Here is a 14002-nt window from a genome sequence, read left to right on the forward strand (position 1 = left end):
CACACGAAGACACACAGACACAAAGACACAGACACAGAGACACAGAGACAGAGACACAGACACAGGCACACAGGCACACAGGCACACAGGCACACAGGCACACAGGCACACAGGCACACAGGCACACAGGCACAGACACTCCACAGACAGACAGACACAAAGACACTAAGACATACAGGCAGACACACAGACACACAAGCAGACATAGACACACAGACAGACACACAGACACACAGCTCTCATGTGTGCAGAGCTCTGACAGATATCTCCCTCAGGCCCTGCTGGGTGGGAAGCTGCACTCAGCTGTTCCCCAGCTGCATTTCGTACTACAGGCACAGCCTGAACACCCCCAGTGTAAAGAACGGGTAAGCACTCCTTTAATGTTTGCATCTACACATATATAGAATACAGTGATAGAATCTATGCTTTTGAGTAAACAGTACTTGAAAATTATAATGGAAATACCACGTTCCGTTTGCCAGGTATCGCCTTACCTATATGTCAAAACTGCTTAAAGGGGGCATAAGCAAGTATTCAGCATAATTAGAGCTCACCTGTCAAGTCTAAAATCTACAAGATACTGCATTTCATTTCATCATAACCAAAGGAATTTATTTTTTTATTTCCAGGATGAATTGTCTGCATTTTTGGTACCGTAGACAACTTTTGACTACGTGAGTAGCATGGTCGTTGAATTTAAAAAGCAAACATGAGACACAACCTGTGTTAAGGTTCACAATCTTCTAAAAGCAAATACAAACCAACCAGAACAAACAGCTTCAGGCAAATAAGCAGGGTAAACAACAGAAAGCAAAGAGAACAAGACAAGACCAGAGAGAGGCTGTGCTGCACTTTCTTTAGAGCTAGAGTTCTTAAAGGGTCTCCGTGACTCTCAGCCCCATCTGTCTATAGGAAATCATTTTGTGCCACTGGCATGAGATTTAAAATTCTGCTGTGGGACTTGGAGACATGACATTCCTGGTGCTTTGGAACTCCTTAATTAATTTATCTCCTGCCAGAGAACACAGCATCAAAATATTTTAGTGCAATAGCTAGTCTCAGACAATTTCTTCATCACTCTTTAGGATTTGATGCTGCAATTTAATCCCCTGATGCCAGCTCCTGCTCTAATGAGTTCACTAGAGCTCCATGGGTGTAAGAATCATCTCTGTGCAAAGATCACGTTGCACAGCCAGGGCTTTCTTCTGTCTAGACTTCACCAGTGGAGTCTTAATATTCTGCCAAGTAATTTAACTCCTCCCACTGATACATCAATATTTTGTCTTCTGTTCCTGTGTGCTTTTCTATTATATTATTTGCTAGGTAGATTTTGTCTTCATGCCACCAATCAGTACTTCATTATTTTTATATAAATATTTTTTACAAATAAAATCTCAGATGAGTTACAATATATTTTGAAATAATTTTCAAATAAATTTCAAAATATTTTTCAAACATACTCTTAAGAAATAATACAATGGTGAGTCAAACTGGTTAGTTCACACTTTTTTGTTTGACTCTGAGCACACAGTAAGATACAGTACCTCAGTTCCCATTAAATTTTGATATAGAACCAAGAGCTTTAAAGAAATAACAACAACAAAAAACCTCCTGCTGGAATCACAATTGCCTATAAAAATATTTTAACAGTGGAAACCCTAATATAACATGTAAATTTGTGTTTATCTGGGTAGCACTACAGATGAGGAAGCCATATTCTGTTTCAAAAGACATTCAGTATCTTTTAGAAACACAAGCATACCTGTAACAAAAGGTTCTATTATTTTCTACTTTATGTACTTTCCTTTCAGGTCTAATGATTTTCAGAAGTTGTTAGGGTTACCAGGGTCAATAGACAGTATAAGAGTCCATTAGGTGTACAAGAAAGAAGAGCTATGAAAAGCAATTAATAAAAAACAATTATCCAACAAGCACTGGAAATACAATTAAGTGCTGATGTTGTTTTATAAAGCAAGGCATCTGATGCAAGGAGAAACATTCTCAAGGCTCCACAACAGCCAGCTGGGATGTTGTTTGTCCATTTTAGAGCTGTGGATGAAAACCCAGTGTAGGAATACTAAAGACATTTATTTTCAATCAAAATTCAAAAACTGGAAGAACATCGGGTTATACCTTCTACTTCATCTTATTGTTTTTCCCTGGACTTTGCAGCCTTGCTTTAGAGCTCACTTATGTGATCGTGGGGCATAGTAATTTTTCCTTATACATAGGCACTATTCTTTAAAATGAGACTTACAAATTGAATCCTCAGTTGTGGTAGGCTGACCTCAGCCAGTTGCTAGCACAGGACACAGTGGGGTGAAATACAACTGATGAGCTCATGGGTCAAGATAAAGACTGGGAGATCACTTACAGATTATTGTCACAGGCAAAGCAGACTTGTCTTGAGAAAAATTAATTTAATTTACTGCCAGTTAAAATAGAGTTGTATTGTCTGAAACAAAGACAAAAAATAAAACTTTATCATTCTACCCTACCCCTATCTCCCAGGGTTAGCTTCCCTTCTCCATCATGGACTCTTCTGCCTCTCCCCATGCTGAGTGGAACAGGAGGATGGGAAACTGGGGCTGCAGTCAGTCCATAAAAGTCCTCTCTGACAATTCCTGCTCACACTTTACCTCTGCTCCAGTGTGGGGTCCTCTGTGGGTGCAGTGTGGATACCTGCTCCACCACGGTCTCTCCAGGGACTGCACCGGATCCCTGCTCAGGGACCTGGAACACCTCCTCACCTCCTCCTTCTCTGGCCTCAATGCTCACAGGGCTGTTTCTCACACTTTCCCTTCACCACCAGGCAGTGTTTTTCCCTTCCTTACCCGGGCTTTCCCCAACGTGCTGCCATGGTGGCTGTGGGGCTCAGCCATGATAAAGACTGGGAGATCACTTACAGATTACTGTCACAGGCAAAGCAGACTTGTCTTTAGAAAAATGAATTTAATTTACTGCCAGTTAAAATAGAGTTGGAGTGTCTGAAACAAAGGCAAAAAATAAAACTTCATCATTCACCAAGCAGGGGTTGGTTTGATGCAGCTGAACGCAGATGTGTCCAGCACTGGGCAGCCCTGGCCACCCACAACAGCGGGCCTTGGAGACCTGGGCACCCCACACTAAAGTTCTAAAATTTTTTCTGTTATTTCTCAACTAAAAGTGTTCCTGATCACTTCAGAGATGGTAAATTAAAATTTAAAAAAGCCGTCTGCTCCAGCAGGTTTTTCAACCTGATCAGCTGCATCAGTAGGTGACCAGGTTTTGAGATTTCTAAGGCCAGACACTGTCTGTTTTCCACACACCACCCTGTTACACCCCTGGTGTCTGCTACAGCCTCCTCCAAGCTGTATTGAGGAGTTGGATTGCTGACACGTGTGCAGGACAAGTGCCTCCCTCCTTCCTCTGAAGGAGAAGCAGCAGATATGGCTCAGGAGGTGTCTGGGGTTTGACTGGCATCACAGACACACCAGCATTCAGGGAATAAAGCCACACAGTAAGGGACTGCAAGGTGTGCCAGGCAGGGGTGGGGAGGGAGAGAAGTGTGAGGGGTAGAGTAGAAGGAAACAAATTTAGTTTTTGTCTTTGTTTCTGACTATCCAACTCTATTTTTTACTAATCAGACTGACCTTTAAAGATTTCTACTCACACTTATGTCAACATTGGTCATCCTAGAAATGCTGCCTGTGCCTTCAGAGAAGCTGAACCCGAGATACATTCTATTCTCCCGCTTGAGGACCTGCCAGCATCAGTATTTTCACACACATAATATGCTCCTGTGTGTAGCATATAAAGACAACAAAGAAACAAGATTTTTCAGATTAACAGCTATCCAATCAGTGTAAAGAATTAATTAGAAAAATAAAAAGAATAGCCAAATACCAAATCTCTCTGTTTTTTCTTTGACCATTTGTTATAATTCAAGTGAGATCTTTGTTTTTGTGAACTGATTGCTGCTTTGCCATACAATCCTCCCATGCCAAAATGACAATCAAAGATGAATGAATCCAAAGCAGACATATTTTTCACATGCTTTGATTTCGGCAAAGGCAGATTTCTCAACATTACAGTCTAAAAATGAAGAGAGAAAAACCCATTGTCGGTTTTGAAAAATCAAAATGTAAGTCTACAGAAACTAAGTAAGATTCATTCTTAATCAAAACTGAGAAAACCATTATACTTTATTTCACTCATGGTAGCTTTGCAGTTGTCTGCAGCTTAAAGTTCCTGATAACTCTGGAGCTGGAGCACTGAAATACCACTCAGCAAAGGATTTTCCTCTTTCAGGCCAGCTGGATGAATGATGCACCTGAACAAATTCCTATAAAGTAATGTACATCCCAGATTTACACAGACTGGATAAGCTTCGGGTAAACTTCTGAACCATATTATAAATCTTTGCAGGATTGCCTGTAACCTATTATTAATTATTCCAATGACACTATTATTAAAATTTCATTATATAGTTATATTTACCCATGCTTTTATAGTTGAAAACTAAGCAACTTAGTGCAATTTTGAGGAATGTTGTGATTAACACAGGAGCATACACAGAAGATGATGCAGCATGGGTTGTTATTTAAAGCCTGCCTTAATAATTAATAGCTGCCAAGCAGTGGTATTTCAGACCACGGAATTAGATTTTTCCCAAATCTGGAAAATTTAAAATCTCAATACTTACATTAAATTCTCCCACAAATTTAAGTAGATTTCCATTTTATTCCACTTTACCACATTTCTGTAAACCATTCCAGGCATTCCAGGTAATGTCTCTCCTGTGAAAGGTAACATGACTTTATGTGTGAACATCTTTGAGCTGAAACTGATTTGAACAAGAGATGTCTTCAATAGTTAGTATAAGGGTACTTTAAATATTCTGTATACCAATACAGCATGTCCCAGCGTGTGGAATAAAGGTATATGTAGGACAGTGCAGTCATTCTCTATTAAGCCCTGTATATTCACACTGTCATTTTTGTAACTTGACCAAGAACAGTTCTTTTGTCAAAAAATCTCTTCAGTTATTCTGTTTTGTGATCTACAAAGGAAGGAGCACTTTCTGACTTAGGGGAGTATGCCCCTGTGTGTCAAACAGGCTCTATACCATGTTGATATGTCCAGAGCAATGAGACAAACAGGAAAAAAAATAATCAGCAATAACCTCATTTTTAGGGGAATCCTTGATGAGAGATTAGAGTAACTTCAATCATAGGTTTTAATATCAGAAGCACAACAGGGAAAATTATGTAAGCCACCAGAACACCTGGATATTGATCCTCTCAAACACTTGAAAAACACTCTCTTAGAATTAAATTTAGCAAAGGATGTGAAAGAGAACAACAAGGGCTTCTTCAAATACATCAGTGGTAGAAAGAACAGGGAAAATATGGGTTCACTGATGAATGAGGTGGGAGGTAATGGAGGATGGGAGGTAAGGGAGGATGAAGAAAAGGCAGAATTACTGAATGTCTTCTTTACTTCAGTCTGTGCTACTGAGATCAGCCCTCAGGAATCCCAGAACCTGAAGGGAGAGAGAAAGCCTGGAGGAAGGAAGACTCTCCACTGGTCAATGAGGAATGGGTTAGAGCTCTTTTGGGTAAACTGTATATAGACAAGTCCATGGACCTTAATGAGATGCACCCACAAGTGCTGAGAGAGCTGGCTGATGTTGCTCTAAAACTCCCTCATTTTTGAAAGATCGTAGAAAACAGGCAAGATAACCTAAGGACTGGAGGAAAGACAACGACACTCTCATCTTCACAAAGGGCAAGAAAGAAGACCCAAGAAACTACAGAGCAGTCAGCCTCACCTCCATCCCTGGAAAAATGATGGAGAAGCTCATTCTGGAGGTAATCTCCAAGCACATTGAAGAAAAGAAGAAGGTTATCAGGAGTAGCCATCATGGGTTCACCAAGGGGAAATCATGTCTGATTAACCTGATAGCCTTCTACTATGGTGTCACTGAATAGGTAGATGCAGGGAGAGCAGTGCGTGTTGCTTACCTTGACTCTAGCAAAACTTCTGAAGTTTTCCTCTATAACATCCTTGTGGGTAAGCTCAGAAAGCATGAGCTAGAAATGTGGATCGTGAGATGAATTGAGAACTGGTTAAAGAATAAATCTCAGAGGACTGTGATCAACAATTCAGAGCCCAGTTGGAGACCCGTGACTGGTGGTGCTCCCCAGGGGTCAATACTGGGTTCAGTCTTATTGAATATCACCATCAATGACCTGGATGGGAGGACAGAATGTAAACTCAGCAAGTTTGCTGGTGATATGAAACCATTCCATGATTCTATATTTGAACAATTCTTACCCATATTGCCAGTTAATTAGGTCAATATTTTACTGTATTTTCATGCTAAGCAACTTTATAAGGTAGCTTTGGCTGTGGGTTATCTTAGTTTCTGTTGCTATTCTTGAAAAGATTGGAATCTGAAAGCTGAATGCTTATCATGCAGGTGAGTACAGGATGCAACATAGCCCAGTCAGCTTTGCTCCCAAAGTAGCAGTTAATGTCATCCTCCCACAGCAGCAAATATTTTCAACAACTTTCACACTAATCTCCATGGAATACCCCCTTGGAAAGCTATTTTTCTTGTAATAGTAGGCACACTGAAGTAGTGCAAGGTTTTGTTTTGTTTTGTTTTTTTCTCCTTAGAGATGAGAGACAAAATACACACACAAAAAAATTTATCCAGTTCTATTAAGCATGTTTTTAGTATTTTACACCTCCATAAAGAATTAAAGGAAGGTGCTATTGTACTGTAAAAGAACTAGAGGGTAGTATTGTATAGTCTAGTGGAATCAGTCCTAACTAGAATGCTTCACATCTAGTTATATAGCTGCTGAACTTCAAAGAAATCCATTACAAGTCTGTGATTTCCAAGATTTCCATGGCAACCTAATGAAAACAAACATGAGATACAACAGAAAATTATGCTTGGATGCATCGAAATAACAGCAGTAATTACAGCAACAACACATAGAAGGAAATGTTAAACTGTATAAAGAATCAGCATCCGTCTGGCATGTCTTATAAAATGCTACATTATAAGGGGGAAATTCAACACTCAGACCTGCAGATGTGTATCTCTGACAAGTGATTTAAGTAAAGCTCATTGTGGTCTCTGAAATATTAAATGGATTCTCTTTGGGAATCTCTTAGCCTCCCAGATATACTTACCACAAGATGCAATATTCATCTGGTGTCTCCTGGGCAGAGTGAGATTTGAGGAAAAAGGATTGATCTTAGCACAATTCTTTTTATTTTTACCATCTGATCTCTTCCTCCTTTCATCTCTCTGAGGCTAGCTGGTTTTACAGGAATAGGAGAAGGAATTGCAATAAATCAGGCTACATTCTGCTGCAGCCGTCCTATTTGCTTAGTTTTTAAGCAATTATACTTGGATATGTTTTAGGAGAACTAGAGGGTTTACAGGCTTCCGTGTGGATAACATGGACTAGAAACTTTTGAGGTCTATGAATATAACAATAAAACCTGTTCCTCTCCACTATGATGCGTTTGGGTAGCATTTGGGAAACAAGATGAAGTTCAGAATATCAAATCCCTATTCATAACATTCTCCTTTTCATAAATGAATAATTAAACAGATTTAAAAATTAAGGCATTTGGCTCATAATTCATACAGACTCAGATTGTCTCAGTTTCTGTGCCAAACCAGAAATACTATTTATTAACGTAGCTAACAAGTAACACACATTTATGATAAATTTTTGGGAAAACATTTTGTCTATAATTTTTGTGCTTTCTATATGCTCAGTCCCAGTTTAAACATGTAAACTTCTCATTGCTATTCCAAGTTCTTCTGTAAAGAATATACAGGAAATCAGACCTGTGATTCAAGAAGCAAGACACATGTTAATTCTTGTCCAATGGAGTAATCAATATCAATACTGCCTTGCTTCTGAAGCTGTACTCCAGTGATAACAAAATATTGACTTACTATCTTCAGCCTGGAGCAAAAAACTAGGAGAACATTAGAACTTTGATTAATACACATATAATATAGTCACAATTTACATTCACTGACTCCCTAAGAATGCCGTACATTGCCAGAGTATGACCATATGCTATACATTGACCTTCAGTCCAATTTTGTGGGGATATTAAAACATCTCATTGGTCTTTTTCAGTGACAGGAAAAATGCTCTGGGCCGTGTTCATGACCAGAAAATTTACACGCATAAGACCATGGACACAAATGCTAGGACAGTAGTTCTGCAAGTTCTGTTTGTTTCTGAAGATACTTGTGTTGGTATCACTTGTTTCTTAATTATGTGGCACTTTATAATCCCATACATTGAGACCTCATCACTCTCTACAACTCCCTGAAAGGAGGGTGTAGCCAGGGGGCAGCTGGTCTCTTTTCCCAGGCAACTCTCAGCAAGACAAGAGGGCACAAGAGGTCTCAAGTTGTGCCAGGGGAGGTTTAGGTTGGACATTAGAAAGAATTTCTTTACCGAGAGGGTGATCAGGCATTGGAATGGGCTGCCCTGGGAAGTGGTGGCTTCTCCGTCCCTGGAGATATTTAAAAAGAGACTGGATGTGGCACTCAGTGCCATGGTCTGGGAACTGCAGCAGTAGTGGATCAAGGGTTGGACTTGATGATCTCTGAGGTCCCTTCCAACCCAGCCAATTCTATTATTCTATGATTTTATGATTCTATGATTGATTCTATGATTCTATGATTCTATGATTCTATGATTCTATGATATTCTATAAAGGCATTCATCAAAATTCTCTTATTTTTAAATTATTTTTTGTTACCTGTCCTAAGTCACACCTGGTTAAAGAAAATTACAAATATCGGCCTAAGCAATCAGTTACAAACACCTATCATTATAGCAGATTTCTGTGTGTTACATTAGCAATTACGATCTAAGAAATAAAAACAGCAAACCAATTTACTGCTAAGAATAAGGCAACTTAGATGAATAGCAAACTTTTTCAAATAAAGCTTTGACTGCAGTTACATTAATACTAGAGAGAAAGAAGGATAAAAATCCTTTTAGTGTATTATTGTCTACATATTCTTTTCTCAGTGTCACTTAATCATCCACCCTCTGTAGGTGCCCAAAGCAACACTTCAAACCTTTGAGTCATTTTTGGTTTCATTTAGAAGCTGTCATACAGTTGCAGTGTATTAGTTCCAAAGAGCAACAATTTCAGAAATGCACAGAACAGAACTGATAAATTTAATTACTCTCTACTGGAAGAAACAAATACCATAAAACGTATGCAATATGTGAATTGTGAATGATTTAACATGCCAGAAATAAAATAAAATCAGATTGAATTATTTTAAATATTCCTACTGTTCTAACTCTCCAGTTCTTTTCTGTTTCCCTGCGTTTAGGCTTGCTAGGCATTAATGACAATTCTTACAATGCAATAAAATTTCAATTCACCAAAGAAAGAAGAGTTTTTCTCTTTGATTGCAAAGGTCCTGCCCATAATACTTTCAATTTTTTCTGCAAATGCCATATCAATCCTCTTCTACAAGATGTAGCATTTCATCAGTTTCTTCTCCCCTCTATTATCTTCTCAACCTAGTACTTAGTTTTTGTGGTACACTCATTGAATGAAACTGCTGATCTGATTCAAGTCAATTAAGAAAGGGATATAGTCAGGGATAACTAATTGGTCTCTTAGAAACCAAGCTACTTGGTACAAATTTGCTCAAGCAACAAGGTCAGCAGATTTCATGTTTTGCCTGTTTTATTCTGGGCTTTCTTTCCTCTGGAATTTATCTTTGGAAAGTCTTACCTGATTTCCAGCCTTTTTCCTTTTCTGTGGAGTACTGTACAGGCTGTAACCCTGATTGAATTAATTCTAGAAATCTCACCTAAAGGCTCAACAGGCATGTAGAGATCATATGCATGTGTAAATGCAAATCTGTTCCTTAGGCTTCAGCTCTTATGCAGTGGCTCTAATACAGCTGGGAAGCTATGAACAAATTGCATGTTATCACACAGATGACTTGCACAGCAGCCATAGCCCTGGTATCTTTGGAATGAATCAACTAATACATTAGCACATTGAAATTCAGTAGAGAAATACAGAAAATGTCAAGTCTAGTCCTTCTTTTCCCTCTTTTATATTAAACCCGTATATTCAGTTTCCAGGAAGATACCTTTGCCCTGCATTCCTATATTGGAAAGGAGAGATGAGAGCAATCTAGCTATTTTGGTAGCTGTTTTGAAATTGTCCTTTTCTAATGTATCATATACAGGATGTAGAAATGCAGAGAGATGAGACTTGCCTAAAATGAATATCCTTCACCAAAAGAGAGTGGAAAGATGCTGTTGATCTAAGGGGATGAAAACTCTACCTAAGATAAAAAGTTTTGCCTTTAACCAGAAAGATGAAACTGGCACTCAGCACACTCCTCAGCTGGAACTGTTTCATGCTGTAAAATTGACCCTAGCATCTCTTACTCCACTGAGTGGGATTTTCAATTTGAGAAGTAAGTTACAAATTAGGAGGATTCTAGTATGTTCCCTGTGAGCTTTCATTCTACAGAACAAACTCAGAGGAATTTATGTTGGCTGGATGAAAGTAGTTGGATTATCAGCAGCCACTGGAGCATTTCCAGACACAGCGGAGGAAGAGGAAGGTTTAAAAACCCTTGGGCAGAGAGTGAAAGTAAGTTTAACTTCCAGCGTTGCATGCCAGAGGGCAAAAGTAATGTGCAAAGGCCACAGGCCTTTTAGTCTTTTTACAGGGCTCCAGATTTTAAGAGGAAAGAAACAGGAAAATAATCTGTTTTGCTGTTGGATTTTGTTGTTGCTTTATTTTGTTTTCCAGAAAGCCTAAAATTTCTCTTTTTCTATGCAGAAGAAAAAAAATGTCATGCTTTAATTTCAGGAAAGAGGGTAGTAGAAGGATAGGTAAATTCTATTTTTACTAAGCTATGGTGGAGATATTTTTCCAATATCCAAGTTGAGCTTCCAACCAGTAGTTATTTCCATAGTTCCGGGGTTTACTGACTTAGGGCTGAGTAAACTTAATTGAAGAAGATACACAACATTTAGTTCAGCAACATGGAATATTGTGGCTTCAACTTCTTTTATGACCTGGCCCCAGCAGTTTCACAACAGCTACTGGTGAACAAAACATACAACTAACTAAATAACAAAAAAGGTGTAAAATACGACAAGCTGCAAGCTGTAGTTATCATTAGGACAAATATGGCTATAAAATAGTGGAAGACCAGATGCAATAAGCTAAAAAACTGTTCTGATTGGTGCTGAATGTGGCATGCACAAGGTCCCTGGGGAAGTTATTTATGATTCTAAAAATCTCAAACTAGTGACTAATGTAAGTATTGGAAATCACCTTCTGTGAACTACCCTCTGCAGCTGTGGAAAAGGGAATTAAAATTATTTATATTATTCTTGAAAGTGTCCAGCATAACTGGCAAAATCAAGATAGAGACTAGGTAACTCAGCCCAGTCCCATTGCCTAAAACCAGGAATCTGATAACACTGATTCACTGTCCTTACTTATGCCAGCTCAAACTTCATAAGTAAATCAGTAAGTATAGAAATTTCCTTCATGACAAATGTTACACATATAAACTCACTATGTGATGCGTTGAAAAAAAAAAGGAAAAAAGTACTAGTGAAATCTGTTTACATGGTAATAAGAAAGTGCTCACTTCAGAGGTGAATTTCTTTCCACTTCAGAAAAGGAGAAAGTGAACTGTGATTAGCAAGCCACTTATTGGCCAAACCAAGCCCCTTTTGAAGCTTGACCATCTGCAGCAAGTGTGGAGATCTGGAGTTAAGCACATTTTAGAACATGGAAAAAAGCCCATAGAGCATCAATTAGACATCCTGGCCCATTACATATTTACTTTAAATTAATTCCCAGAAAGTACCATGTGTGATTTTGACAGTAGAATTTTGCCCATATGGTTTAACATTTGTGTGCCTCTAAATCAGCTTGGAAAGTTTAAACTATTTGCTAATACTTCAACAACTTTATCTCTCCTTCTTACTGGACCTTTATTTTTGAAAAACAAGATTTTGATTGATCTCCATGTCATCAGTTTGAGAAGATGCAAGACACTTTATTTCCAGATATGGAAATGTATCTGAAAAAACTATGACCACTGGTATCAATGTGATTTCAAATAATTTCAGTTGTTTTTTTAACAAAGTAAACTCACCCTTCTGACCCTAGTATCTCTTAATTTTGGCTCTTTTAAATTTTTTGATGGTTCAGATGAGAAATACCTCCACTGGATGTGCTGCAATAAATTTTCTAAAACTGTAAGTTGAAACTGAGCCTGCTACAATCGTATCTTTTCTATAATGTTGTGCCTACAGGGACACCAGAACCCAACTTTTCCTGCAACATTATTTTTCTGGCAAACTCTATGACTGTATTTTTAAATGGAGGATTTTTGCTTTATGAATCAAGTTAAAGTAGGATTCTACTACTGTAAACTAAAAGCCTCCTCAAAACATATTTCTGGTGGCTCTGATTTTGCTGCAAACATAAATACATGTTTCTTTCATCCCAATGTTAGCACTGAATTAAATATTGGCAATATACATGAATTAAATGGGTGTCATCAACCCTTTTTACAGCAGTTGAGATAGAATTTTGTATTTTTTTGTTTACAAACAACAATAAATATACTCACATGTACTGATCGTTATTATCATTATAATTTATCAAGCAACACTCATGGTCCTGGACTTGCACAACAGGAAGCAAACAAACAAACAAAAAAACCACAAAGCACAAAAACCAACCCCAAATAACCCATGACTCCTCTACATGTAGTTTCTACAATACCAGCAATATATTTGAGATTTTAGAATGCAAGACATATATCCAGCCATATATTCTTACCTGGGCATGAGTATGTCGAAGAACAAATTCAGAATTAAGGTACCGCATTATTTGCTTGTGCCAAAGCTCCTGAAAGTTGCTGTCTACCTGGCTACACATATACAGCTTCCAAGTTAGACACCAAACTACTGTGTAATGGTCTACCCTTAGGCAGAAGGATGAAACAGGTTTTTTTGTTAGATAGAAATAACTGAGAATTTTAAGGCCTCAATTCTAAGATGTGCTTGGACTATAGGTCTCTTTTCTGAAAAAAACTGGGACAGAGCTTCAGTGAATGCACCTCAGAAGGGAAATGTTCATTGGATGGTACAACACACAATGCTGACATGTTAGGGCTGCATCAAGTCAGCAAGACATCACACAAGCTGGACCAGCAGCAAAAGTTGTAAAAAAAATAGTCTGCACAAGTAAGCATTCCTCATCAGAGAAGATAGAAGCAAGGCAGATTAAGGATCATTGTAGTACTTTTGAGAAACAAAATATTTATTTTCTAGCAAAGGATTACAAGAAGAACCAAGAAGCATCCCAAGTCAGAATGTAAGCACACAGCCCATAATCATAGTTTATTCCCCGTCCCCCTCATCCCCTCATCTCCCATGGGATTTCCTGACACCAACCTAGAAGTCTGGAAGCATTACACTGAAGATCTATCTCGATGTAAAAAATTCTAAAGCTTTCACTCATCACCTGTCATCTGGATGAAGTTACATCTCAAAAACAAGACGTGGTTTTCCATAAGGTAAAGCTTTGGCTAAATTTGGTTAAATTGGTTAAATTTCCCAGATGTAATGTATACCTGCTAATTTTAATGGAGCATGACAGTCAAGTAAGTGGAGGCAGAGTCTGATCATTAATTTGGAATTAGAACCACTTAATTCCTTCTTTAAAGTATTTTATGCAGTGTTTCCTGTCCAAAACATTATACTAGCCCAAATTAAGTTGGTTCAAGATTAATATAGTTAAAATGGTGCAAAACTCCAGTGTAGACACTCTCAGATAGCTTAAAACCCCAAAGATCTATCTAGGTTAAATTGCTTCCTCACAAGATTAAGCAAAATCAATATATCATCTATTTTTAACCCGTTTAGGACTATCCACTAAGTAAACTAGT

At 38.2% G+C, this 14002-nt stretch overlaps 1 long non-coding RNA gene across 1 annotated transcript; it reads left to right on the forward strand.

Moving 5' to 3' along the window:
- Positions 1 to 227: 227 nt before the first annotated feature.
- Positions 228 to 3874, forward strand: LOC139794085 (uncharacterized). Its single transcript, XR_011724949.1, has 3 exons — positions 228 to 365; positions 630 to 674; positions 3679 to 3874. It is a non-coding gene; the product is annotated as an uncharacterized lncRNA (long non-coding RNA).
- Positions 3875 to 14002: the final 10128 nt, after the last annotated feature.

Source organism: Heliangelus exortis, chromosome 1 (assembly GCF_036169615.1).
Source record: "Heliangelus exortis chromosome 1, bHelExo1.hap1, whole genome shotgun sequence".
Lineage (NCBI taxonomy): Eukaryota > Metazoa > Chordata > Aves > Apodiformes > Trochilidae > Heliangelus > Heliangelus exortis.